Source organism: Camelus ferus, chromosome 4 (assembly GCF_009834535.1).
Source record: "Camelus ferus isolate YT-003-E chromosome 4, BCGSAC_Cfer_1.0, whole genome shotgun sequence".
Lineage (NCBI taxonomy): Eukaryota > Metazoa > Chordata > Mammalia > Artiodactyla > Camelidae > Camelus > Camelus ferus.
The window spans coordinates 58,413,920-58,441,224 of record NC_045699.1 but is presented as its reverse complement, the minus strand read 5'-3'; the positions used below and the strand labels follow the sequence as shown (position 1 = coordinate 58,441,224).

Below are 27,305 nucleotides of genomic sequence, written 5' to 3'. Positions count from 1 at the left end.
TCAACACATCAGAAAAACATTTTTGAGAGTGGTATTCCATGGAATTTACTTAAGAAAATGCCAGTGTTTACAGATACGCTATTTGTTACTCCAGCTTCACAGTGGACGTAAGGAAATTCCAAGCAAAGGCAGCAACTTATCAGAAGGCACGAAAGCATAACATAGTATAGATTTCTGGAGTTAAGACTGAGAGCATGAGAACGTGCAGAGGGCTTGGAGGGGGTACATCAGGCGGGGTGTCAAGTGGCCAGATGATGAAGGGACTTGAGAGCCAAGCCAGGGAGTTTACACTTTGGTCGGGAAGTTTCACTTCCGCTGAGTCTGCATTTAAACCCCTCAGCCCATCCTTCTATTCTAGAAATGAGGACACTGAGACAGAATTCTCAGAATGACCTGTTTACTTAGAGCTGTCTAGATTTGACTTTACGAATTCTAAAAATGTGAGTAAGACTTGCATCAACCTTTGACTTCAGTGATTACAGAGTACATATTAGATAACACTTAAGTTCGAAACATGTCTGCATTATCTTCTCAGTATCCTGTATGGACCACTAGCTGTGCAGTCATCCTTCCTCAAATCTCCTTATTCTGCAGGAGGGGCAAACAGCTCCAGGGTAACAGAAACAAGATAAAATCCGATCTTCTCTCTCCAGCAAAGATCTCTTTGTATTCATTCTGCATCCTCTCTTTTGAAGTGGTCTGTTAGCCTGCACTCAAACCTAACCCTTAGAGGGGTATAGCCTTGCACCTGAACTTCTGGGAGAGGGGGCAGCCCTGGGATTAATCAAAATCCTGCACACTGATTAAAAGCATCCCTAGCCCTTCAGGTCCCATTATGAAAGCTTTTCATCATGTAACCTCAGTTAGAAAATTTTGGTAAACAGCTTCCATTTCCAGCCTGTATTTTGAGAACAAAAGAGCAGATCTGTCAGGAGGAAGGAAGGATGGGGGCTGGCAGTAGGGACCGTTTTTCTGTGGCTTCGATATAAAATAATCTGGTTTGAATTGTTGTAAAGTACAAAAACAAACGGCATTCAGCCGTGGATCTTAACTCAACGATCAGTTTGAAAAAATATTGTTTTCCCTTACAACTCAATGGAGCATCGTGTTGGGCAGCTGGGCTCCGTTAACGGAGTCCCCACAAGGGAAATGTCAGTTCAGGCATTATTTACAATCCCAAATTCATTTTTTTAGCTAAGGCCTCTTGTGGCTCTGTCCACATTTCAGATGAGAGGCCTTCAGACTAAAGTCATTTACACTCTGTCCTATCACATCCTAAGCTTGCAGATGGTAACACCTATAATAGCAGAGTCTAGGGTAAGTCTTCTCAACCAAAAGTGTACTTAGAGTACTGAAGATTTCCCTTACCCTATTCCCGGGCAAGGAACAATGGGTATGGGCTAATATTAACTTATCCAGTGTCATTACAAATGTGCAGAAAGCAAATAGGAGTGATTGCAGGCTGGTTCCTGCCCTATGAATGTTACCAGATGATTTCAAGCTGGTCAGAAAGGAAACATACACATTATATGCCATGTCTGCACACAAGACCATCAAACACACTAAGTCTGAAAGTTTCCATTGCTCTTTTTTTATGCGAATTTGACCTCTTTCAACCATAAGACGGATCTGTTTCTACAAGAAGATAAGTCTCACACATAAGGCTGTGTCTAATGGGAATGTCCAAATCAGGTTTTCTTGAATGGCACTTTTTTTTTTTCCCTAAGCTCTCCTTAATTCAACGAAGTCCAGAAGGAGTAGAGAAAACATGACTGTGTAATTAGAAACACCTAATTTCAAGCCCTTTCCTGCAACAATGGGTAGCTGGGTAGATAACCATTATCTCTAGGCAGGTTAAACTTTAACTTTTTAAAGCTTTTTTTCTTGGTCATAAAATGAAGCTAAGGATGTTGATTTTGGTCCACTGTTGTGATGATTGTGGGACTGTATTTGTAAAACTTCTGGCTTTATAGACGATGCTTTCCTTCCATCCAAATAACCTTGATGAAAACTCTCTCAAAGCCCCTTTGTCTGTAATCCTTATATTACCACTGTTTATATACATGGTTTGGGCACTACACCGTGAGCTTCTTGAAGACAGATGGTTCCTTGGTAAATGATGCCGTAGATATTAAAGTGTGTTGTTCCCATCTTTAAACACAGTGAGTATCACATAGTAGAAATTCAACCAAGGGAGTAAGTAGTTGAAATAATTAATTGGGGCCATTCCATCCCCTCTAGTATGTGCCTTGGGTTCTGAGACTCCTGAAGGTTCAGACAATTAATTCATCTATGTACCCTCGTTCCTAGCACAACAGTCTGCATATTACTGGTGGTCAATACACGTGTTGCTTTGAGTAAAACACAGTTGGTATTTCTTGGTTCTCTTCCACCGCCTAATTCTGTGCTGTGCCTATAGGAAGTGCTCAATAGAGCTCAGTAAATCATTTTACTGAAAGAACTCATGGAAGCTCCCTGGGAAGCCACAAAGCTCATCACCCAAGGAGTGTGCCATTCGAGAGGTACACAGACACACCACAGTAATTTCGCCAGTCTTTGAACATGCCCAATTTGGGTTGCTATAATTTTACAGGTTGGAAGACAGACAGGCCAAAATACACACTCAGAGTCACAAGTCAAATCTTCTACACATTGCCACACTCCACGTGATTGTCCTCCCCACGGCCTCACCTCCCCCATGTCTCACTTGACCTGCCCTGCACTCCGGCCATACTGTCCTGTCCTGCATCCACAAACCTGTAGGAGCAATTTCCGTTGCCTGCAGTGTCCTCATGCTCTGTCTGCTGGGCCGTCCTGTTCCTCCTGCAAAGCATGACGCGATTGCATGTCTTCTGTGAGATAGTCCCCAGATTCCTAAGCAAATTTAGACAGGCTCCTCTTTCCGTTCATCACGACCCTCACGTCACACTTCACAGCACTTATCCTGCGGCTTCATAGCCTGCTCTTTAGTAAAATCATGAGCTACTTGAGAGCTGGAATTTCAGGGCACTGCAATGCCTGGCACGTAGAAGATGCTTGGTAAGAATTTTCCAAATTCAGTGAGAAAGCATCAGTGAGTAGCCTGGAAAAGGAGGAAAGAGAAGTTAGCTGAATAAGATAAATTAGCTCAACAAGGGGAAAAAAATGTGTAAATAACAGACATATTTTAAAACAAATTAATTTTCTAAATGCCTTAATTCCATACATTGTTTCCTTACTGATTTGAAAAAATGATATAAATATATACTGTTTGCCAATAGATAAATTCCTTGATTTAAGTGGAAAAAAATCTGATACTTTACTTACTAGCAAATTTCATATTTTGAAGTCTAAAATTCACTTTCCAGAAAAGCTTCCTAGCCTGCTTGGGAATATTTTAACTATGGCAAGGGGGAAACTAGAAAGCTGAAAAATATATATATATGAAAAAGTGTTCATCAGATCAAAAAAAAAAAAAATCCTTAGGTCTGCAGTTTATCTGCAGTTTACTTACTTCCGTACGTGTTTCAAGAAAAGTTCAAAACCACCCAAAGAGAATTCAAATCTCTGATTAGTCCACATTTTCTGGTTGTTCAAGCATATTGTAATTTCCAAGTTCCTTGTCCTAGTATTTTGCCAGTGAGCTGAGGATAACACACACACACACATACTCTTTAATGAGTCATCTTCGGCTCAGAGGACGGTAGCTCTGGGGATAACACTTTTTTCCTGTCTTTGACATTTCAGTTCTCAACTTGAGAAATCTGTCTGCAGTTGGATTATGTTTAAATATGATGTCAGGTTTTCCACGACTTCACGAGAAAAACACGTCTCTCCAGAGTTTAAATAAGTCTAATTGTGCTTACTCTTGTGTTAATTCGGGGAATTCCTGGATTCTTCTGCGGAGGAGGGTAGCAGGAGCATCCCGCTGTGATGATAACAGGAGAGGAGCGCTGGGGATGGGCGCCAGCCAGCAGCAGTGCTTCTTCACAAGCGAATTAACATGCATAAGGGTGGGAAGAGCTGAATAGGAGACTTTAGAGACGTGATAGACAGCATCTTTGGTGAGAAAATGAAGGGACGGTCATTTTAGCGGGCACTGTGTCCTTTGCACCTAAAATACTGCATATAGTAATTGTTCAAATAATACCTGTTGAAAAATGTATGTGTGATACTGCTTCCCCAGTTAGAGATTAGTATATGTGAATGGCAGAAACTTCAAGAAAAGGAAATTTTTTGCACAGTGATGGAAGCTGCAATTTCGTTTTCCACCAAAAAATGATTTTGAGTAGTACAAAGACGAAGCAACCCTAGAATTGCTGAAGAGGACTTAGTCCAAAGGTCATTGCCCTCCCTACCCCCCCCCCCCTTTTCTGCTTATAAACATCACCATCCCCACACCAGCCACACTAAACAGTTCTGTGACCTTAGGCAAATTCCTTAAAATCACTGCATCTTAGTTCTTTTTGTGGTATGTGGGAAGAAAGGGCTCTTTCTGTCTTTGTGTTATGTATTTCTCCCCATTCTCTCTCCAATTGTGAGGATTTTATTAAGGTAATGACTTATCAATGTTATGCTATGAGAGATTATTAATATAGTAGTAAAGAGCTTCATTTCTATTGCTGTTGAGCCAATCTAAAGAGGTAAGGATCCAGGCTAAACTTGACTGGGAAGCCTGAAAACAGATGGTAGTGATAAGATGTTTTAAGACCCTGGGGGGAAAAGAAAGGAAAGGAGAAAGAGGGAAGACAAAGAAAGTAAGATTTATGAATATCTAACTCAGATGATCTATGGAAAATAGTAAATAACTATGAGGCCTGCACTTGCTTGTGAATGGTCACAAATAAGACTGGATTTCTTTCATATTGAGCAAGCCAGACATTTTAGGTATAAGGGTAGAGTTATTCAAAATGGAGAAAAGAGGACATGCTCACTGTAGTAGAAATTACTAACACTTTCCAGATCTGATTTTCTTCTCCTTCCTGGGAATATGGGAAGACTTCTCAGATTCCTTGGCAGTTAGCTAAGTTCATATGACTAATTTTGGCCAATGGGCTGTGACAAGTGTCACTTCTAAAGGGAGACTTAGAAGCAAGGGCGAGTTCTCTATACTTTCTCTTCCCCTGCAGCAGCCATCAAGAAAACCATATGTTGATGTCAGAGCCACAAAGTAGAAAGCACCCTGGCTCCTCTCATTGCCACATAAAAAAGCTGTCTAGAAGAGCGGTCTATCTCCCCATCAGACTTGGTATGAGTAAGAAACAAACTTTTGTGTGTAAAGCCATTGAGAGCTAGGGGTATATTTATCACTGCATCACAGCCTCGCCTATCCTAACTGGTTCACTTAAATAGCTGTCATAAGGATTAAATAAGAAAGCATTTATCAAGTGTTCTGGAAACAGTGAAGTATGCTAAATATTAGTTGTTAATAATTTTGGTGAAAGGCTTTCCGTGGCAAGTTTTTATTACCAAATATCTCTAAAAATAAGTGCCAATGAAAATGTTCCAAACAATACTTGCTGTAGTTTTTCATCAAGGAATTATATCACATTTAGGTTCAAAACATGTATGATGACATGGTAAGAAAGAGCTTGCATTTTTGGAGTCTTAACAAACTTGTGCTGAAATCTCACCTCTGTCATTTACTGGCTTGGGATTTTGGATCAACTAATAAAAATTCCTAAGCTTCAGATTTCTATCTGTAAGATGTGGTAGCAAGAGGTATGGAGGGGGACAGAAAAATGTCTTGATTGGATCACTGTGATAATGAAAATGAACGTATATGTGCCCAATAAACTCCAGTGCCCCTACATAAGATCAAATCATCTACAGTGGGCAATATCCAATTAACATTAAGTATTTTCTGATGACTACAAATCAGAGTGAAGGATAAAAGTAAACAGCTGACAAATATATTTGGTCTTAGTATAATTTTATCCTATGGAATGCAAAACAGGAGAAGAAAGTGAGAAACCAAGTCAGTAGAAGGTTCTGGTTATGATCCACCTTAACAGAAATTTTGAGAAGAAGGCAGCTGTCTTTCCATTGACATTCCATTGGCCAAGTCCAATGATAACGTTACCTGGTTAAGAATATGGACTCTAAAGATGGGCGTATACTTAGACAATTAAAACCAGCCTAGCTGAGTGATGTGAATAAAGGTTGTCCTCTCGGGCCAAGATGTAGCTGTCATCAATCATCAACAGACATAAACTCAGGATGGAGTGGATCTTTGCAGAAAATATTTATGTCGGTTACTATGCACTTGGGTTTTGTGGGATATGCCTATTTTTCCAACAGTTAATGATGTGGTATTTAATGTGCTCAGGTTAGCTCTTGAACTATTTTCTCTCTCCCTCTTTTTCTTTTCTTTCTTCTTTCCTTTCTCCTTTTTGTCTCTCCCTTCCTTTCTTCCTTATGATGACATGTTCCCATATATTTTGCCTACCTGCCCCCAGTTTTGGGTACATGAAATGGCTAATACTTTTAGATTCCCTCCTTAACCTTCATTCCTGGCTTTGAATTAAGTTTTTAAAAATTGTATAAAGTGTCAGGATGATCCTTAATAGGAACTGCTTAGCTGTTTGATTACCCTCTCCATGGTTGGTATTCAACTCTAGTCCTGGATTCCAAAGTAACTTTTAAAATTTAGAAGTAGTGAATAAAAAGGCTTCAGAAATATTTCAGGGTTCTTTTTATAGAGGAGGAACCTGAGACTCATTTCATGTGATCCAGGGCTACTGGATTGAAAGAACTAAAACTCCAAATCCCAGATCCAGTGACCCCATTTCTAATCATAATTAGCCGTGCCTACGTCTCCTACGGGATAGAACACGTCTAGAAGTGCACAGGCCTAGAGCGATGTAAGAAACACTGTTTTCTTGGTCCACTTCTCCAAGTAAAGTCATCTCTGATAGCTCAATGACATCATCATTCTCCAACTTAATACCTTTTCCAGGTTAAGATGAAACTCCCTTGGGATTTTTTAGTTTTTTATATCTTAGCATGATTTAACTTATGATGATCTCATAAGGATATTCCTGGATGAGGAAAGAGCAGAAAGTGCAATAATCAGGGAGAGAAGGGAAAGTCACCAATACCGAGTCTTTGAGAAGAAATACCAAGAGCCAACTTTCTTTATCAGCTTTTGCCTGGAGCCAACTCAATATTTAATCACCTTATCTGTATTTGTTTTTATTTATTTACTTATTAAACTTTTTTTTCTACTAAATGAAAATCACTATCCTAGGTACTGTGATACAACAGAGTTTGGTAGGGAGTGGTGATAAACTACTGGGCTCTTCGAGGTAAGAAGGCAGTGTATCTCATGTCCTGTAACTAACACAACGATAAAACAGAGCACAATGCTAATAACAAGGGACATACACTCAACACTCTTGGGAGTAGAGAGGCTGATTTTAATGGGGAAATGGTGGAAATGGAAAAGGATTCCTTGAGAATATGACCTTTAAACTGGACCTTTTAGAGTTGACAGCAAGGAAAAGGAATTTTGAAGCTGAGAGAATGCCATACCTAAACGTCAGTCGGCAAATATTTCTTGTGTTCTTTGCTGAACCTCAAGGTATAGCAAAAAAAAAAAAAAAAGAAAAGAAAAAAAAAGGAAGAGACAGAGACATAAACCTTGACTCAAGGAGTTTTCTGCCTCATATAAGCTATTGGAAACATGAATTTAATATGAAGTAGCTGGAAGTGAACAAAAACACTAGGTTAGCTTATTAAGTTATAGGCAAATTGCCCATCTATAGACGGTGCTTCTTGGATTGTATTTTGGGATTTTTTTTTTTTTTCCGATAATGGTAAAGGAGGCAGCCTACAGAGAGTAGCCTTTTTTATTTGGATCTGTTTTCCCTCCCTATATTCTTCCCGCGTTACGCTTAGGCCACAGAGGTGACACCCCCTCTCTAGAATGAATTTCCTAGTCCTTTTGTCAGAAGCTATCCACCGTAAGTTTTGATGGTTTAATCCTGTTGGAAAAACTGTGTTCCTGAACCCCAGACCAGGCTCCTGTTGCTCCAGGTAGGTTCCTGAATTCAGATCCAGATTATGTGATTTATGGTTTGGTCTCTTGGGGATGCTCTGTGTCCTAATGCTCTGTGACATCAAATAACTCACCACACCTCTCTGAACTTCAGTTTCCCTACTTGTAAAGTGAAAATAACTTGATGTGTGTATGTGTGTGTGTGTAATTTGTGGAAGAAAAGTAGCTGCTCTGAAAATTAGAAAATCTCAGATCTTTCCCTGGCTATATCCCTATTTTCTGTTGGAAAAATGATGTTATGCTGTGTTACGCCTAAGTTTTCCATTTAGGGAGAAATACATGAAGACTAAACTTAAAACTGATCAACAATATAATCAAATAAGCCAATCTGATGAGGGGAGAACAGTAGAAAGAGAAATTGATTGCTTGGCTGAATGACTGATTATTTGATTCAGTTGACCAGACTAATCAGAGCCATCCGTCTAGTAGCCAAGGGTGTGCACACGTATCAAAACAACCTCAGGAAAGGACTTAGGAACATCTGCTCGTTTGGACTAATGTAGACAAAATATGGTTGACTGAATGCTTTGATATCTTTTAATCCTAGATGAAGCCTTTGGGAGGGTGGAAACAGTATAATGAAATCCATGGGCTTTATTAAGTCTTGGAGTGTAGACAAAACTCTGTCCCTAGATACTTATTTTAAAATTCTGATGTCCCTTCTCGATCCAAATACAAACTCAATCATTTGTGTTTCTTATTTTTCTTTTCATGAGAGCAAAGAGACCATGGTAATAATAGATAATGAAGAAGAAGCAAACAGAAAGAAGGAACCCTCTTTTTTATTTTCTTTTCTGCTCCATTTAGCATGTCTTATGCTCACTACCTCGTTTTCTCTCTCTCCACTCCTTCTCCAGACTCCCTTTTGGGTTTTCATTTCCTGGAAAAGAATTCATCTCTTTTTTTCCTTTGATCACTTTTAAATCCCCACAAAGGTACCCTGATGGCTCAACTCCCTTTACATCCTCAGCCTTGATTCAATCATCAGTGGCCTCTGACGAGTTCAGAGCTGCTGGGATTCTTTTAACATGTGAGTGGAGAAGAGAAGCAAGGTTGAGCAGACAGCCTAAGGCGCATCTACTAAAAGTAGTTTGACTCTGGTTACAAAAGAAATTCAGTGTTGAACAGCCCAGGTCTGTCTGGTTCTAACATCCAAGATGCCTTTGCCACCCAATGATGCCATCATGCTTTTCAGTTTGAAGAAAGACCATACAAGTTTCTCCATACCTAATGGGCATCTATACTTTTTCAATTAGGGAGACTCAAGCTGAATTAATCTTAAGCAGCCTAGGTGTTTACTGGGTCCCAAGTGTTGGGTTTCCATTTCGTGATTACAATGCTGGTGAGCATAATAGTAATGATGGTGGTGATGGTGATGATGATAACAACAATCCATATTTATAAAACTTTTTCTACATGTCAGGCATCCTCCTAAATTCTTTACACGTACCAACTGGATCCACCCTCTGAACAACTCCATACGGTCAGGATTATCATAGGATCTCTATTTTACAGATTAAAAAAAAAAATTGAGGCACAGTGAGAAGAGTGGAAGTTTTCAGTCATTTTCATTTCACTCACTCTTTTATTGGGAATTAAAAAAAACACTTGATAAATTAATTGTAAACAAGACTACGTAACCCATGATGTATACACTCTATGGCACAGAAGTCTTTAGCAATTATTACAGTTCACTATGTGCTTTATTTTTAAAGTTCTCCCAGCAATCTCAGGAAGAACAGAAAGAATATCCCACCCCCATTCTTTGATGAAATTACTGAAAACTGAAGTCACTGCCCCCGCATTTGTGGAGTCAGTTCTCAAGTCAGCAGTATTGGTCTCTGAAGATTTCAGAAGAGGGAAGACATGGAGTATTTGAGTATTACACCAGTTTCCAAGGGCCACCATAACAAATTACCATAAATTGGGTGGCTCTAAATAATGAAATGTATTCCTGCACAGTCTGGAGCCCAGAAGTCTGAAATCAAGATGTCAGCAGGCAGGACCACACTCCAAGGCTCCAAGGGAGAATCCTTCATTGCCTCTTCCAGCTTCTGGTGGCTCCAGTCAATTCTTGGTTTGTGCTGCATATATTTTCCCCACTGTCCTTGGAGGTAGGACCCACTGGGGTAATTTAAGATGCTCTAATCTCACAGTCCTTCATTTAATAACATTTGCAAAAATCATTTTTTCCCAAATAAGGTCACATTTACAAGTTCTGGGGGTAGGACGTGGACATATTTTGCCGGGGGGTGGGCCAGAGGAGCACCATGCAATTCGTTGTAAATAACTAGGGACATTCTTTTAGGTTTTTCTAATAAGAAACTCAGTAGTGTTCAAAACACAATTCTACATAGTTTACTTATAATGGAGATCATTGCCATGCAGGGCACAGTGAATGCCCTGGGGCCATGACCTAGGAAGATAGATGATTTTGAGTGAGGGAGAGGCTTGTTTTGACCTAATAAGGCAAGAATAGGATCGCCATGTAAACCTCCACTTTCCCTCTCTAAAATAAAATGCTAACTTTCTTAAATACAACTTTGAATTGGCGAAACACTCATTCAAGCTTAATTAGGATCATATGGTTTAGCAGTCGCTCTGACAGGCTATAGAATGTCATTGAGATGTGTTAACTCGGCAAAAAGAGGAAAATAAAACTGTGGGGAAAATGAGTAAGAAGATTTAAAAAATGAAAAAGTGAAATAAATTTTAAGGCTAAAGATAGGTTTGTATATTACTCTCAGTATCAGAACATGCATTCTCAATTATCAGCTACATTTTTCAGCACATACGTTTTTGAGTATCAGAAACTTAAAATCTCAAGAAATTGTCATTGATTTAAAACTGGAAATAGTTTGAGTCATTATAGGAAAGATGAGATTATGGCTGTGAGGCTATAATAATGCCTTTGAGAAATAACCTGAAGATTTATCTGAATATCCGTGGCTGTTTACTAAATGTCTGTGTTCCCCCAAAATGCATATTTTGAAATCCTAACCCGCAGTGTGATGGTATTAGGAAGTGGAGCCTCAGGGAGCTGATTAGGTCAAGATGGTACAGCTCTCATTAATGGGATTAGTGACCTTACAAAAGAGATCCCAGAAAGATCCCTCCTCTCTTCTATCCCTCCTCTCTTCTGCAATGTAAGAACACAGGAGGGAGACAGCTCTCTACGAATCAGGCAGTGGGTCCCCACCAGGCACCGAATCTGCCAGCGCCTTGATCTTGGACTTCGCGGGCTCCAGAAACATGAGAAGGAAATTTCTGTTATTAATAAGCCACCGGGTCTATGCTAATTTGTTATACAGCCTGAATAGGCTAAGACATCTGTGAATCTCAAGTTGGAATGGTTGCAGGGTGGTAAGAGCTTGGCAAGATTCTAGGGCATTTTGTTCCTTGTTCTAAAGAAACAGTAGCTCCCAAAGTATGGTCTATAAAACAGCTGAACAATATTCAGTTCCTTAATTCCAACACATACCCACCCACCCCCATTTTAATGTCTCTGAAATTAGGCTGCCCGTTACACAATGTCAAAGGATGTTTGTTAGCAACTAGGCCTTGCTTGGGCAATCTTAGCTGTGCATGGATAAGGCCTTTCATCTGATGATCACTTCAGTTGGGTTATCTGCATTTGTTGCACCACTTGTGGCTAAATTTAACTTGAGTCCTCAATTGTTGCTTATAAAAGATTACACTTTAATGTTGCATTGAAATGAACATTCTTTCTGAAGGCAGAAGATTGACAGTCAAATGACAAGTAATCCAATTTAAGGTGGTAGACACTTGTCAAATTTCTTGAAGTAGATCATAAAATGTTGAAAGCCAGGAGAAGTTGATGTGATTTATTTAGTGGTTGAGCTGCTTTATCTGTCAAATTCTTCCACCTGAATTGCAAGAGAAGCTGATTAACTTCTAGAAATACATGCCTAAATTTTGTAGTAGTAGGAAAAGCAGATGAAACCCTAAAAGCCTTTCATATAATATAGAATTATAATGTTAATCTTGAAGATATTGAAGAAGTCAATATGATGAGCGTAATTTATGAAAAACAACATGTCAATCTAATGTTGAACACCAGAGAATGATGGAAATCTTCCTTTTAGGATTTCCAAAGGTGTTTTAGCTTATTAGAAGCTCTTAAATATCCTATAACAAAGAACTATACTTAGCTTTGTTTTTACCATCATTTCCAAACATATATGAAACCAGAACTCTCCCCAGCGTACACACACACACACACACACACACACACACACACCAGCTACTACCATTTACCAGTGCTGCATCCTAGTGAACATACCTTAAGGCATGTTACCCTATGGAAAGATTATCATGTGAATTTACCTGATCTTCATTTTTGTAAGTGATAAAGTCACAGATACAACTGAAAGAATCAAAAACTGTAATTCAGAAGGCCCTACTACTATTTTTTCATTAATTTGCTTTATGATCATGAACAAAGCCCTTCTCTTTCTCTGAACTGGTTTCCCCATCTCATCAATAAATATATATTGGTTGCAGAAAATAATCCACAGTTCCCTTTGCTGCCCTTACCCTTTGATGCCTGCAATGAGGTCCTTTATTTGGGGATAAAATACAATCATCTTTGGTTAAACATACTTTTGTAAACCTTTTTTGTAAACCATAAAACCACAACTTATTTTGTGGTTTTCAAGAATAATATATGAATTTATTTGATAATTATTCTTTTAGATCAGTCAGCCATCCAATGCCACATTCTGAGAGTCCTATGCCAGCCATCCCAGGGAGAGCAATGAAATGCAATGTACCAATCAGTGTTTACTTATCAAATTCCCTTCACGTGCTAACCCTATTCTTTGCATTGAGTAGAGCCATCTGAGGCCACAAGGGAGGGGCTCTTGATTTTTTGGCCACATATTCCTCTTTGGTGGTGGTGGTGGTGATGGTGGCAGTTCTCTTCTCCCTCTTCTTCTTTGTCATTGTCATCATCATCAGCACATGTCACCTTCAGTTCACCTTCTACATTACTACCTATAAGATTTGATCCCAGCATGCCCCTGCTTAACACTTAAGATGCTTCCCATCACCCCAGGGATGGAGTCCAACCTCCTTGCATGTTTTTTTTTTTCAGACTTCTCATGATTTATCCAGACTTTTCCCCCTCTTCATTCTCATCTCTGGTCATTTTCCCACCAACCACTATACATTCCAGCCGTGAATGATCTTTATTCAGTTCTTTGAATGTGCCAGGCTCTCTTCCATCTCTGTGTTCTGAACATGCTGTTTCTTTATCCAAGGATGCTGTCTCCATCCCCACCTCCCCCGTTCACTACTTCCATTGGGTTATTTTTTCAATACGATCACTTCCTCTGGGTGAACTGATAGCGCCTTGATCACCAGTGCTGCGGCAGGTGGCCCCCCATCAGCCCCTGCAGCATCTCGCACTTTCCCTAACGCAACACTGTCAGCCGCCTGTTACAGTTGCCTTCGTCCTAGTCTGTCTCCCTTTGGGATGGCTTTTCAGCTGGATGATTTCAGATGACATAAAGGTCCTGTAAAACTCCAGAGCTCTGTCCAGCAGAGTGGCTAGATCCAAAGTCCACTGTCCAGAGCATAGATGTGAGAAGACAAAGGATCCAGCCTGTTTGTAGTCACTGTGGGTGACATGACCTTTTCGATCCCACCTGTCCAATGTGATAGCAAAACAAGTGTCCAACAATACACTGTACAGACAAAGCCCGAACAGCTGAGACCAATGTCATGCCCCAGACACAGTCCTCAGTTGTCCGTGGACTGGCTTACACTCCAGAGTGCTCTTACCTTGTCTGGAGATGTGAAAGCTTCTCTTTACTGTTCTCACCTCCCTCTGTCTGACCACAAGTTCATCTGCCTGGGGAGTGAATTCTCTAGCCCTCCTACCACCAAACACAGCTTTCCTTTTGAAGCTGTGAATCAAGCTAACTGCCTGGTAATCTCTGGTATTAAAACCATAAGGCACCGTGTGTGAAGGATCTAGAAAACAAGTCTTTTTTGTGACAGCAAGTTATTAGTTTGCTAAGGAAAAAGGTAATGATACACACTGTGACTTTTTCTAAGAGTCCACTATGATCTAGGCATCTTGAATACATTATACAAATTACTCCACTCAACAGTCCTGCAAGTTGGTATTACTGTCCCCATTTCACAGATGAAGAGACAGAGACTCAGGGGCTTAATGTCTTGTCCAAAGTCATCAGCTGGTAAGTGTCAGAGTTGGTGTTAGAAACCACATTGGTTTGATTCCAAAGCCTGTGTTCTTTCCCCTCCACGGAGATGATTCTCAATGTTTCAGAGCAAGGTATGCAGTTCATGGAGAGTCAATTTAAAAAAGTGATACATTTGGAAATGCTTGCTTCTTATCTTAAGTGGAATAGAGTAAAAAGAACCCCGATTCTGGGCCAGCCGTGCTCACTGGTCCCTGAAGTGGAGAACTGCCCAGCTATTCCACCAGCCAGGACACATCTGTGCCAGGTGGGGTCACTGGAACTCACCGCCTCTCTTCTAAGGAGCATTCCCTGAACAACCCTCCCCCTGCATCCAGGCAATTCATTTACTGTCACATTCTCGGAGATGACAGAGCACAGGGCCTGGGGTTACCCAGAGTTTGAGTCCTGACTCTGCCGCTTAACACTCAAGTGAATTGGACGATCATTAAATTACTTCTTCTCACAAGGAAGAAATGAGGCTCTCACAAGTTTGGAGAGAGAGCCACATGAGTGAAATTGTGCATGTGAGGGAACTCTGGACACTGTAGAAGTGTCTGAAATCCTCTTCTGCACTTGCAATCTTCCAACTTCATTTTGCTTTTGTTGTTTTCTATTACATGCACATAATAAGGTTGACAGTGAATGTTTATTAAGTGTTTCATTTGTGCTAGGCAAATCGCACTTTACAAGCATTATCTGATTTAATCTTTATAGATACCTGGCATCTTACTTTTGTACAATAAAGATTGCCATTTCGCGTGTGAGTAAACTGAGAATCAGGGAACAGTCCCCTCTGTCTGATTCATCTGGACTCCCTGACAGAGGAAGGACCTGAACTCTGGGCTCCAGGGCCCCAGAGCCCTGACACAGCCTCTGTCTCATGCTGGCGACTTTGCTAAATTCTGACCTTCAAGTCAGAGAATGTGGATTAGCCATGATTGTCTTCTCCAAGGAACCAGAGACTTGCATGGAGTAATTAAATTAACATTCTCAGATTCCTCTTCTGCAAAAGAGAGATACTAAGAGTCCCTGTGTCATGAGTTTGTATGAGGATAAAATGATAGGATAATATAAAATGCTTAACAAAGTGTCTGCTGCAGATAAACATTCAATAAGTGGGTGGCTGTTATTACATATTCTCTGTGAATGTCATTTTCCTTATTCCCCTCCCTCCTCTGGAGAGTAATATCCTCAAGAACAGTGTCAGTGCTCACATTCCCTTTATTTTTGGCCCACGTGGAAACCTGTGCTGGATCTGTAGCCCACAAAAGATGTGAGTGGCCAGGATGTAAGATCCAGGAGGTCTACTGGGATCTGACTCACTGGGCAATCAGTTTGAGGGCAGAACTGATGACCGAATAGAAATGGTTCCTCACAGGTGAACAGCACTGTACAGTGTAGAGTGAAGTGATACAGCACAGTCGTTGGTGACATAGACTTTGGAGTCAGGCTGAATTAAAAAACCAAGTCTGAGACTTTTATTCATTCGAGAAGTACAAATTCCGTGTTCTCAATGGAACAAGCCCTGGGAAAGAAATTTCACACTTACCAGCTTTGAGAACTCACACAGTTCACTCGGTTCCCCCCGCTTCAGTTTCCTCAGCTATAACATGAGTATAACACAGTCCATGTCAGGGTGTTGTCAGCTTCATAGGAAACAGCATATTGACAGTGCCGAGGACAGTGCCCAGAGATGGCAGCTCTAAGTCTTTGGCCCCTATGTGTGAACTCTTTACTGCATTTGATTGTCACGACAATCTTCAACAATATTTTTATTACTACAAATAAATGACCATTTTAAAGGTAAGGGACTCAAACTGACTTGCTTGAACTTCCCACCTGTTGTGAGTGGCATGAGGCACTGACAGGGCTGGTGTGGTGACAGCAGGTGTCCATCAGTCCTCCCTAAGGAGAGCTAAGCATGTGAACTGTGCAGGTTGCCCAGGGCTGCAGGAAAGCACAGTATCCCCGTTGTCTCCGGATCTTCCCACAAGTGAGTCCTAAGCACCAGACACGGCCACGTGAATGTGCTGGGTTTCCAGGAGCTGAATGGAGGTGGGAGACCTGCCAGCCTTGGCTTCATCCCCAGGAAAGTTCTTCCACCCCTCACTGCCAGCTCAGACGTTTGTCATATTATTCATGCATGTGGTATCTTCCCCAAGAAGCATTGGCTCCGCAAAGGCTGGCATGGATAGGCAGGCCCTGGGAGCTCAGAAATCCAGACCAGCAGTGGAAAAGTCTGGCATGAACTGGGGAGCCTGCTGGGCTCATCAGTGTGTGTCAATTCTAGGCAAGCCAAGAATAGCCTCCTAAGGCTGGCATCCCCCTGTCCAGTCTATCAGTCACACCAGGGAAAGCCAGCACCGTGCTAGATACGGTGGGGAGAGCAGGAGGGGAGGAGTCTTAGCCTGCTCAGGCACCCATGAGAAAATACCGGATGGCTTAAGCAACAAAAATTAATTTTCCCGTAGTTCTGGAGCCTGAAAGTCTGAAATCAGGGTGCCTGCATGGTCGGTTTCTGGTGAGATCCTCTTCCTGACTTGTGATTGGCTGCCTTCTTGCTCTGTTACCACATGGTAACACAGTTAACGAGCTCTCTGGTGTCTCTTCTTCTAAGGGCTCTAAGCCATCATCAGGGCTTGATGACCTCTAAATCTAATCACCTCCCAAAGGTCCCATCTCCAAATACCGTCACATTGAGGGGTGGGGCTTCAATATGTGAATTCTGGTGGGGCTGGGACATAATTCAGTCCATAGCAGGAGGTAAGCACTTGGTTACGTTTGGAGTCTGGCCAGTTTCCAATGATGTATTTAAGAGAATCAGTGACAAACTAGGACACGCAGAGAAGAGAAATCAGAATAGTAAAAGATCTTTAAATCATATAAGAAAAAAATCAATCAGTCATAAAGGAACCACTGGGGACCTATACTAGTGCAACAGGAGAAAACAGTTACAAATGTTAAGGCGCTAATAGAAAGATACAGGGGCCCTAGCTACAAAATTATTAGGGTAACAAAGTACTTACACATGTTCAGTATTTTTATTACAATTTTAGGGTAGAAGTTATATGGTTAGACTGTCAATTGTAAATAGCATAGGTGATCATTACAAATGACTAGGACCACTTATCTGCACATTAAAATTCAGACTTTCTGGTCAGTCATTCTAGTAAAACTCAAAATATTTGAGCAAAACTTTTTCTTTAGTCTGTACTCATAGGTGAGCAGCCAGATAATAGTAGAATTCAATAGTGACCCTTTGTGGCGAATGAATCAAACCCTGAGTGACCCCTTATATAAGGGCCTTGGCTCACTTGGTTGAGGTTAAGGACCCATTTGAGTAGCTAAGGAAAGCCATAAACCTTTCCCTCAGAAAAATGCATTAGTGGGCAAATAGTTTTAATGATATATAGTTTCAGAGAGTAGCTGGGGTCATAGTTGGTGTTCAGTGATTATTTGTTGAATGGCAGTGAATGACTGAATGAATACATGTTGTAAACTATTTTATCTTGAGGTAAGGATATTTCATATGTATCGTTGGGTACCACTTCTCCCTTCCAAGGCAGAGGTGTCGAGACACACCTTGTGACGTCAACTGGGCTTTGTTGGGCAATGTTGGGTTTAGCTTCCAACTGTAGATCTGGGTAGGTCAGCTCCTTATGTCTCCTGCAGCCCAGGCTAAAGGGGGAGCGAACACCAGGCCATGTGCTCACGGTGATGGCAGGAGCAGAAGACAGCCTGTCCTGTCATGTTGATGACAAGCCAACGGCCCAAGGTCACAGAGAGGAGCACGTACTCCAGCTACCACGAGGCCATAGCAAGGGCGTGGTGGCTAGTACTGTCGTAGGGGATTGAATAACGAAGACCAGTAACTCCATAAGCCTAACTCTCTGCCTTCCATTTACTGCATGGAACTTTCCAGAGCTGGGTTTTGAAGGAAAAATTGAAGGGGGCAGAGAAAAATGTTAGACAAAGGAAACAAAGATGTAAAATTTGTAATAAACAAAGGGAGTGAGCGAGAGAGTGCGAGAGGGCATCTGAAAGAACAAACTGGTAGGAGATTTTAGGTAAATACTATCAATATTTGCAGGCTTTCATTTGTTTGTTTGATGTCTGAGAACTCCTTGTGTTCTCAGTCCTGGATAAGAAGCTGGGACACCTAGATCTAGTCCCAGATCTAATGTTTTGAGCTCAAAGCTCTTTCTTTGTAGTCTTTCGTTTCTCCACTTGTAAAGGTGAAGTCAAAGGATCCTTCTAGCTTTGGGAGTGTTCAAATGCTAATCCGTCCGGAACCAAACGGAGCTCACTCTGCAGTTCCCTTCTAGAGCCAGGAGAGAAGGAACGAAGGAGGGGTTGTCTGGCCATGCTTATGCCAGCACTGCCATGGGGACTGGCGATAAGTAGGATGACACTTTCCAAAAGAGAGGACAACCAGTATGGGAAATCCAGGCTGCAGTCTTCCCTCCAGGCTGGCCCTGGAAATCCCTGACCATAGAACATTCTTACCTCCAAAATCTTGAAGGGGCAAGGGGAGGGCAAGCTTATATTTGATGCCAAATATATAAAGGCCATTCCAGTTAGGTAATGGAATCTGCAGCTTGAGAAAAGAGCAACTTGTTTTTGCAAGCATTTCTGGGGAGCCAGCCCCTCTGTTTCCATTCACACCAAATGACCTCAGGTCAGCAGAATATGGAAAGGATGGCCTCGGCCACTGCTGCCAATAGCCAAGGCTAACGAGGCTCCAGGGGAAAGGCCTTCAAAGAGTCCGCAGATAATTACTCACCCTGTTTGCCAGTGAGGCTTTTGACCAAAACAAAGCAGGACTGCTACATCGGGCCAGACACTTGGAAGTGCAGAAATGCTGCATCAGTGGCCACTGGACTATGGACACTTCTACAAGCTTGTCCTTTGAGGTCTGGATCGGCGATGGGGCTGTGCTAGGGAGAGCCACTTCCCCCCAAATTCTCTAAAGAATCAGGGAAACTGGGAAGTTGGACAACCTGCTTATCATCCCCCAGCAACAGGTACCACTGGAAGGAAGAGATCTGGGTTCTGACTCTGAAACAGCTCCCCCTCCACTCCTGTGTGATCTTGTGCAAGTTACTCTCCCTCTCTGGGCCTTGGTTCTCTCACTCTTAGAAGAAGGAAGTTGGGTTAGCCCTGGTGCTTTGGGAATATAAAGAAGTGAGCTTTGCTTTAAGTAGCTAATATGTGGCTGAAAATATACTTGCTGGTGTGTGTGTGTGTGTGTGTGTGTGTGTGTGTAGCAACTTTCTAATAGAAGAAACTAAGGCTTAGATGTAGGCATTTTCTCGAGTCAATTCAGTTGGGTAAACATGGGTCGGTTATGTTTCTAGGTTGGAGTGTAGAGGAGTAAATAAAGCTCAGTTCTTCTCTTGAGGAGATCCCAGCTGGTGGCGAGACAGGCCTGTAGAAAGCTGACCATAGCACAATGTGGTGGGAGCAACGGAGAACCTAACGCCACTGACCAGGAGACAGAGAGCTAAGGCAGGGGCGGAAGTCGACCCTCCTGTATTAAGCCGTGGGAAGGGAGACTGGGGGAGGGGTTTGCAATAGGGAAAAAATGATGATTATGGTTTATCTTTAAGAAAAAAAAAAAGGAGGGTGGGAGTGGCTGGAAGAAAGGATAGAGGAAGGCTTTCCAAGACAAAAGGCAAAGCACAGACATAGAAATGTAAAAGCAAGAGCACCCACTGCATGAGATGGAACTAGAAACCCTCTGACTGACTCAGTGCTGCTGGAGTGTAAAACAGAAGGAAATGAAACATGCGATAGTGGCCCCTCTGAGCTCTAGCAAATATCTTCTCAAAGCAAACCCATCTTTCTCCCATTAAGCCACACTGCCTTTTATTTCACTTTGTTTGAAGATACCTTATAAAATAGTTTGATGTACAAAAATGTCCCAAAGAATAAAATAATAAACATCATATACTTCGCATTCAGTTTAAGAAATACAACTCAATCGGCATATTTACAGAGCCTTGCAGTCCCCTCCCCGAGCCTGCCCATGGGGAGCAGATTCATCTTTCAACGTTGGCATCACAGTCACTGAACCTTCCAGAATGAGACATAAAATTGGGATTTTAATTTATTAATTTATATTGCAAAACCTAACTGTCACATGGACTGGAATATGACTGTCCCTGAAGTCAGTACATTCCTTCCCTGTACCAAGCTGCAGGGTACACCACAGCTTAGTCAAAAGCCAATTTGCCAGTTAACAGTGAGAAATTCCAGGCAGTCTGACCGGTTTATTCTTTCCCAGTGGCTAGTTCCTCATGAAATGTCAAATTGTAGGCAGATGTTCTCTTGGTGAATCTGGAGTCAGAGGAGCCAAAAATCTAATGGCACGAACCAGAGGTGGCCTGATTCATATCTTCTTCCCTTCTTTCCTTCCTTCCTTCCTTCTTTCCCTCTTTCCTTCCTTCCTCCCTCCCTCGCTTCCTTCCTTCCTGCCTCCTCAGGGTTGCAAGATAAAATAGAAAACACTCAGTTAAATTTGAACTTTAGGTGAACAACAAATAAATTTCTAGTATAACTATGTCCCAAATATTGCATGAGACTTTTTTTTTTTTAATCATTCATTGTTCATCTGAACTGAGCATGTTATATTTTTACTTGCTAAGCCTGGCAATCCTATAACCCTGTCTTCCTTTGACAGGTTTTTATGGAGAATCAACCATGCGTTAGCGAATGGGACATTTTTCATATTTTTTTGCTACCCAGCACCCTTTGAACTCCCACATTATGTTTTCAGGGGTTTCTAGCTTTCTGAACCCTGTTTGACAAAGGTAGAATGGAAAGAATTCAAGTGACCCCAGGTCCCTCTGAAGCTGGGTCACAAGCAGGTCATCCACTTTACCAATGAGACTCACCTTTCCTAAATCTGATTGGGAAGTCAGAACTATGGAAGGAAGTGCCACTCAGAGCCCCCGTCATTGGCCAGGGTCCCAGAGGCATCCAGCTTTTAGTGGTGGGAGTACCTTTAGGGTCAAGTCTGGAGGTTTGCTCTGCAGAGCACTCACCAGGGCAGCAGTGGGGACAGAGGTGCCCCATCAGCTCAGTAAGCATTCTTTTCTGGACGTTCAGGCCTGAGTGTGGTTCTCCACCAACCATTACTCTCAACACTATAGATATAGAGGGAACATATCTCAACATAAATAAAAGCTATATATGACAAACCTACAGCTAGCATAGTACTCAACAGTGAAAAACTCAAAAGCTTCCCACTAAAATCTGGGACAAGACAAGGCTGCCCACTATCACCACTCCTGTTCAGCACAGTCTTGGAAGTCCTAGCCACAGCAATCAGACAAGAGAAAGAAATAAAACGGATCCAAATTGGAAAAGAAGAGGTATAAGTGTCACTATATGCAGATGACATGATACTATATATACAAAACCCTAAAGGGTCCACACAAAGACTACTAGAGCTGATTGAAGAATTCAGCAAGGTAGCAGGTTACAAGATTAACGTTCAAAAAATCAGTTGCATTTCTTTACACTAACGAATCAACAGAAAAAGAAAGTAAAGAAACAATCCCCTTTAAAATAGCATCTTTTTTCTTTTTTTTTTTTTTTTTTACATTCACTCAGTGTATATACTGGATTTGCATTTGGTCAAAAGCAGAAGGAGGCAATTCCTTCCCCCAGCTTCCACACCTCCACCACCACTACCACCGCCACCTGAGCGTGGTCTATACTCAGTGATCCACTTCCCAAAAGTAGATTATGGAAAAAGGAAGAACAGTACCTTTAAAGAGAAGAAAACTGGCCAACACGTCCTTAACCAAATGAGCAAGGTTAGTGTCACCAGCCACTCTAAACTAAATGTTAGCATCCCACCCCCAGCCCCCAACAAAATTCATACAAAACGAATCCTCAGCGTGGTGGTATTTGGAGGTGGGGCTTTGGGGAGGTAATTTGGTCCTAAAGCTGGAGCTCTCATGAATGGCATTAGTGCCCTTATAAGAGAGCCCAGACAGGTCCATTCCACATGAGGTCCATTCCACATGGCTGTCTGTGAACCAGAAGGCCCTAACCATATGCTGAATGTGCTGACAACTTGATCTTGGACTTCCAGCTCCCAGAACTCTGAGAAATAAATTCCTGTTGTTTCTAAGTGACTCAATCTGTGGTGTTTTGCTATAGAAGCCTGAATAGGCTGATACCAGCAATGGGACATGCTGATAATAAGCAACTCCTGATAGCGTGGGATCAAGAGGGAACTTCACCTCCGTGGAATTCCTCCCCCAAACCCATATGCTTAGTCTAATCACGAGGCAAACATCAACCGCAAATTGAGAGACAGCCTTCAAAACGCCTCCCCTCACGCACTCCTCAAAACTGTCAAGCCGTGAAAAGTAAGAAAAGACTCAGACGCTGTCACAGAGCAGAGAGGACTAAGGAGACGTGATGACTAAATGCAATGTGGTGTCCTGGGCTGGATTCTGGAGCAGAAAAGGAGACTGTAGTGTAAAAACTGGTCAAATCCAAACAAAATCTGCAGTTCAGCTAATAGTGATATATCAATATTACTTTCTTAGTTTTGACAAATGTGTCATTAGTAATGCAAGAGGTCAAAATAAGGAAACCAGGTAAGGGATCTCCAGGAACTCTCTATTAATTTTGCAACTGCTCTGTAAATCTAACATTACCATAAAATAAAAAGTTTATTTAAAAAAAAAAAAAAAACAGGAACAGGAAAACTTGTTAATCGACTATTGCAGGCCGTTGTGTAGGCAATAGAATGGGCTGCAGTAAGGGCGTTAGGATAGCCAGAGAGGCAGATCGGAGCAGAGGCAAATCAGAGCTTTATTTTGGGAAGTAGAATTGACAGTCTCGATACGTCCTTCTGACATTAGGGAAAGGCTTTCCAACTGGAGGAGCACAAGGCCCACAAACAAAAGCCTTAAAGTGGTCCAGGCTTTACAAAGTGACTGAGGGCCCCAGCAACACATACCAGATGTGTGCATGCCCTGACTCCTGATGGATTTCCAATTCTCCAACTCCCATAGAGAATAAATTTTTTTGTCCAAATCCCAGAAGCTCTCCCCCTAAGCTTCTTACTCAGCTGATTTATAAATGTTTGGTTTTTCATTTTCATCAAATATATTGTTCCCAACAGTGAGCTGATGATTCAGCCTGGGTGGGACGCTCTCTCCTATCCTAGGGCCACGTTCCTGCTCATTTGTCACGCTGCACTATGGGTTTCTTTATTTATCTTGTAGGTGACTACGGTAGTTTTGCTTTCAATTGTTACAAGTCTGGGTGGAGCTGAGGTGTATGTATTGTTTCTTACTGCAGAATGGTTTTGATGGATACCTGTGGAAGGAGACCAAGAGGAGGGAGAGTGTATATGGGCAGAGGTGGGGAGTGATGGGAGGGGGTGAGGACATAACACTTAGCAAGTTTTCCTTAAGCCTAAGGTTACGGTTTTTGAGGAGTTTTCAGGTTATCATTAGTGTTTGAGCCACGCAATCCAACATGGTTACTAGAAAGAAAAATAAGGGACCTGATGGCCAGGAACACTGAGATCTTTGTAAATATAATCCAATAACAAAAGGCAAGCTAGAGAGGACCTATGTTTTTGCTTCCTTGTTCCCCCTTTACTCTTATTTTGTGAGGTTTGGGTGAGGCGGATCCCAGCCCTTGGTAAATGAGAGAATTCCAACCTCCTGTTCACGGTCAAGGATGCCGCCTGCTGTAGGATGGGCCAACGAGGGGGCATATCTGGAAATTTTGCTGAAGATATTGGAAAAGAGACATTCTTCCTACGTAGGTTGCCAGTCATTGGTCTACCAACTCAGTGTCAGAAGGACACAGGTGGTGGACCCTTAATTAATCCTGGGCTTGAGGTAGGACTATTTGATGATGAAACAGTTAACAGGTTGTAGCCTGTGTCTAGGTTTTTCAGTGTCTCGGTTTAAAACCTCAGGTTCTCACATTATCAAGTTAAAGTCTGTTTGATGATACAATGAATAGATCTGAAAGCAGAGTGAGACAGGAAAACCACCTGAGTACTGATCACCCTGGATCAGCCATGCCTAAAACCTAATGTTTATTCTTTCAATGTATTTTCAGTTGTATGAGATAATGAGTTTTGTTTTTATTTGATTTTTTTTTTAAAGACTCTTAACTCCGTACTTCTCATAGAGAGAGAAGTAACACCTTCCAAAAGCCTGTGAAAGGGGCAGAGTGTGCTTCTTTGGCATATTGCTTATTTTGAGCTGAAGAAAATGAAAAGAAACAGATGGAAAACTCCTTGAGCCTAAAAGCGGGTTATACATTTATAAAGTGTCCCCTCTCTCCTGTCTCCCAGGAAGGACAGAAGTCAATCACGGGAGACAACCCTAGACCCTTATCACCCTAGACATGGCACCAGAGAAGTCCACATAAACTTTGCTAGAACTAGCCCTTACCTATCATTTGTCCCCCCGTATATGTGCCTTCCTACAACTTGCCAACCCTGGAAGCTCACAGTCCTTTTCCTTTGTTTCACCCCTTCTCTACAATGTTGTTCTTTGCCAAGATGCTATATAAGCCTGAGATACCATCATCCCTTTACTCCCCACTAAGTAAGTCCTCCCGTGTGTACATGTGATGCACTCGTCTGTAAACTTCTGTTCATTTTTCCCCTGTTCATCTGTGTTGTGTCCGTCCAATGCGCAGGGCTCTGGGTGCTGACCCTAAGATGAGCAGAGGAAAAGAACATTCTCCCTCCTCTGCTAAGCACTCCACAATAACCCTCCTGGGAGCCTATGTATAATTTCCCCTTTAACCATCATAAGAATATTAAGAGGCACTATTTATCTCATTCTGGTAAGGAAACTGAAAAAAAGAAAAGTTAAAAATCTACCCAAGCTTACAAAGGGGTTTCGCGGTGGAAGTATCACACCTGAGGTCAGTCCAATGAGTTGCGACCTCACCTGCGCAGACTTTTTCTTTAAGGACTGAAACTGTTTTTGTGACTTTTTGAAGGAGGCATTTTGGTGGAACAATGACCCAATTCTGTGTATTAAACCTCCTTAGTGTCTCCCACATCTTTTCTCCATTCCCACTGCCAACACCAAATTCAAGACAGGACCTCCCCTGGGCACTGTGACAGCAGCCTGCAGAACGATCTCACGGCTCCGGGTCTTTGCTCCCACTTTGTTCTCTACTCTGCAACCAGAATTCATTCCAGCACGGTGTTAACTGTTATTTCATATATACTATTGTTTTATTTATTGACTTTGTTTCTTTGTTTTATTATGAGGTCTTCAGGGACAAGGAACTTGTTTATTTTTCTCACCATTGGAAGCCTAGTGCCTAACAATATTTGATGATAAGCCCTCAATGTTTAATTGATTCTTCTATTTCTAAATACCTTCTGTAGGCTAAAAACTCCCAACTGTGTATGTCCAGACCATACCTTTCCCCAGGACTTTTGTATCTGTAGATTTGGTTTTTGCACTTGCATTTCTAATTAGTATCTCAAACTGAACAAACTGGGGGTGGATCAGGGATTCAAAAGCGGAATCCCTGATCCACCCCCAGAATCTCTTCCCCACTGCACTCTGCCATCTTCCCCTTGGGACTTGACTCAGGCAACCATCCCTCCAGGGGCTCGAGCCAAAAACATAAATTCATTCTCTGGACTCCTCACCTGGCCTTGCACACCACATCCAATGATCAGCAAATCTTGCTGGGTGTCTGACCATACTCACTCCTCCACTGCAATCCAAGTCCCCGCCAGTTTTCCTTCCTCCTAACTTGTTTCCCTGCTTCTGCCCATGATCCATCCCCAGGAATCCTTTTGACTCAGAAGCCCAGGCACTTCCTGTCTCTGCTCAGAACAGTCGGGTGGCTTCCCCTCTGGTTCAGCATAAGAGGTGGGAATCCATCATCAATCCTACTTCTCCCTCGCTCCTTTTCCCTTCACCTAGAACGTTTTCCTCCTGGACATCCTCATGGCTTGCCCTCACCTCCTTCATCTCTTTGCCCAAATGCCACCTTCTCACTGAGGCTCTCTCTGCCCGCCATACCTAAAATGGCCACTGGTGCCTTCAAGCCAGGACATTTTGTTTTGTTGTTTGTTTTTGTGTTTGTCTATTTGTTTGTGCTTTATCTTCAGTGCCTGTCTGTGCTCAATAAATATTTGTTAAGTAACAAGTACCTGATTAGCAAATATTTAATAAGTGAATGCACGAATAACTAAATCTCACCTTGGCACTGATGGCTTCCCACTGCCCTAGGATAAAGTTCAAATTCATTAGAGCACAAGGCCTTCCAGAATCTCTGGACTGTCTCTCGAGCTTTATCCCTCAATGGCAAGCACACCGCAGCTCACCTACACCCACCTACCCTGTGTCCCAGCCACACTTCAGTGCCTGCTTAAAGTGCATGCGAAACTCTCTCTGCCTCCAGTCCATTGTGAAGTCTTCCTTGGCCTATCATGTTGCCCTCAGATGGAAAGGTTGGTCTTTGTAAGGTTCCTCCAGCACCTCATTCTTCCCTGCTTTCAGCATTCACCATCATGTACTACTTCACTATAATTCTCTGGTTCTGAGAGGCCTCCACAGTGAGACTGACAACCCTAGCCAAGAAAGACGTATTTTTCTGTCCAGTGTATCTTCAAGCCTAGTACAGTGGCCAGATCTGTTGACGACTTGCCATCAATACTTTCTTTCACTGCAAAACACTGCCTCTCTCTCAGGTAACCTATAAAGCCCCATGTCAAGCCTTTGGTTCATCTAATCCTCATTTGTTCATGGGTTGAATGAGAGCATTAACAATAAAACAAAAAAAGTGAAACTTTCTATCCTTCTAAGCAAAGCAAAACTCCAAAAGTTCAAATAACTTTAATGTAAACTTTTGACTTTAATACGGATCTTTCCATGTGTTTTACTTGAAAACTGAGATTATTCATGACACACACTAAAAGTCACTTCTGTTTAGTTTCTACATTAACAGTCATATGAATAGTCATGGTTGTATTTAGAAGAATTAAAACACTAAAACATAACAAAATGTCA

The 27,305-nt window shown here is 41.9% G+C and overlaps 1 long non-coding RNA gene across 4 annotated transcripts in view; it reads right to left on the bottom strand.

The window, feature by feature from the left end:
* The window catches only part of LOC116663237, a 303,510-nt gene that overhangs the window by 25,520 nt on the left and 250,685 nt on the right, over nt 1-27,305 (bottom strand). For all 4 annotated transcript variants that reach the window (XR_004319442.1, XR_004319440.1, XR_004319443.1 and 1 more), the window contains one exon: nt 2,758-3,082. This is a non-coding gene — a long non-coding RNA (uncharacterized LOC116663237). The remainder of the gene's footprint in view (nt 1-2,757; nt 3,083-27,305) is intronic.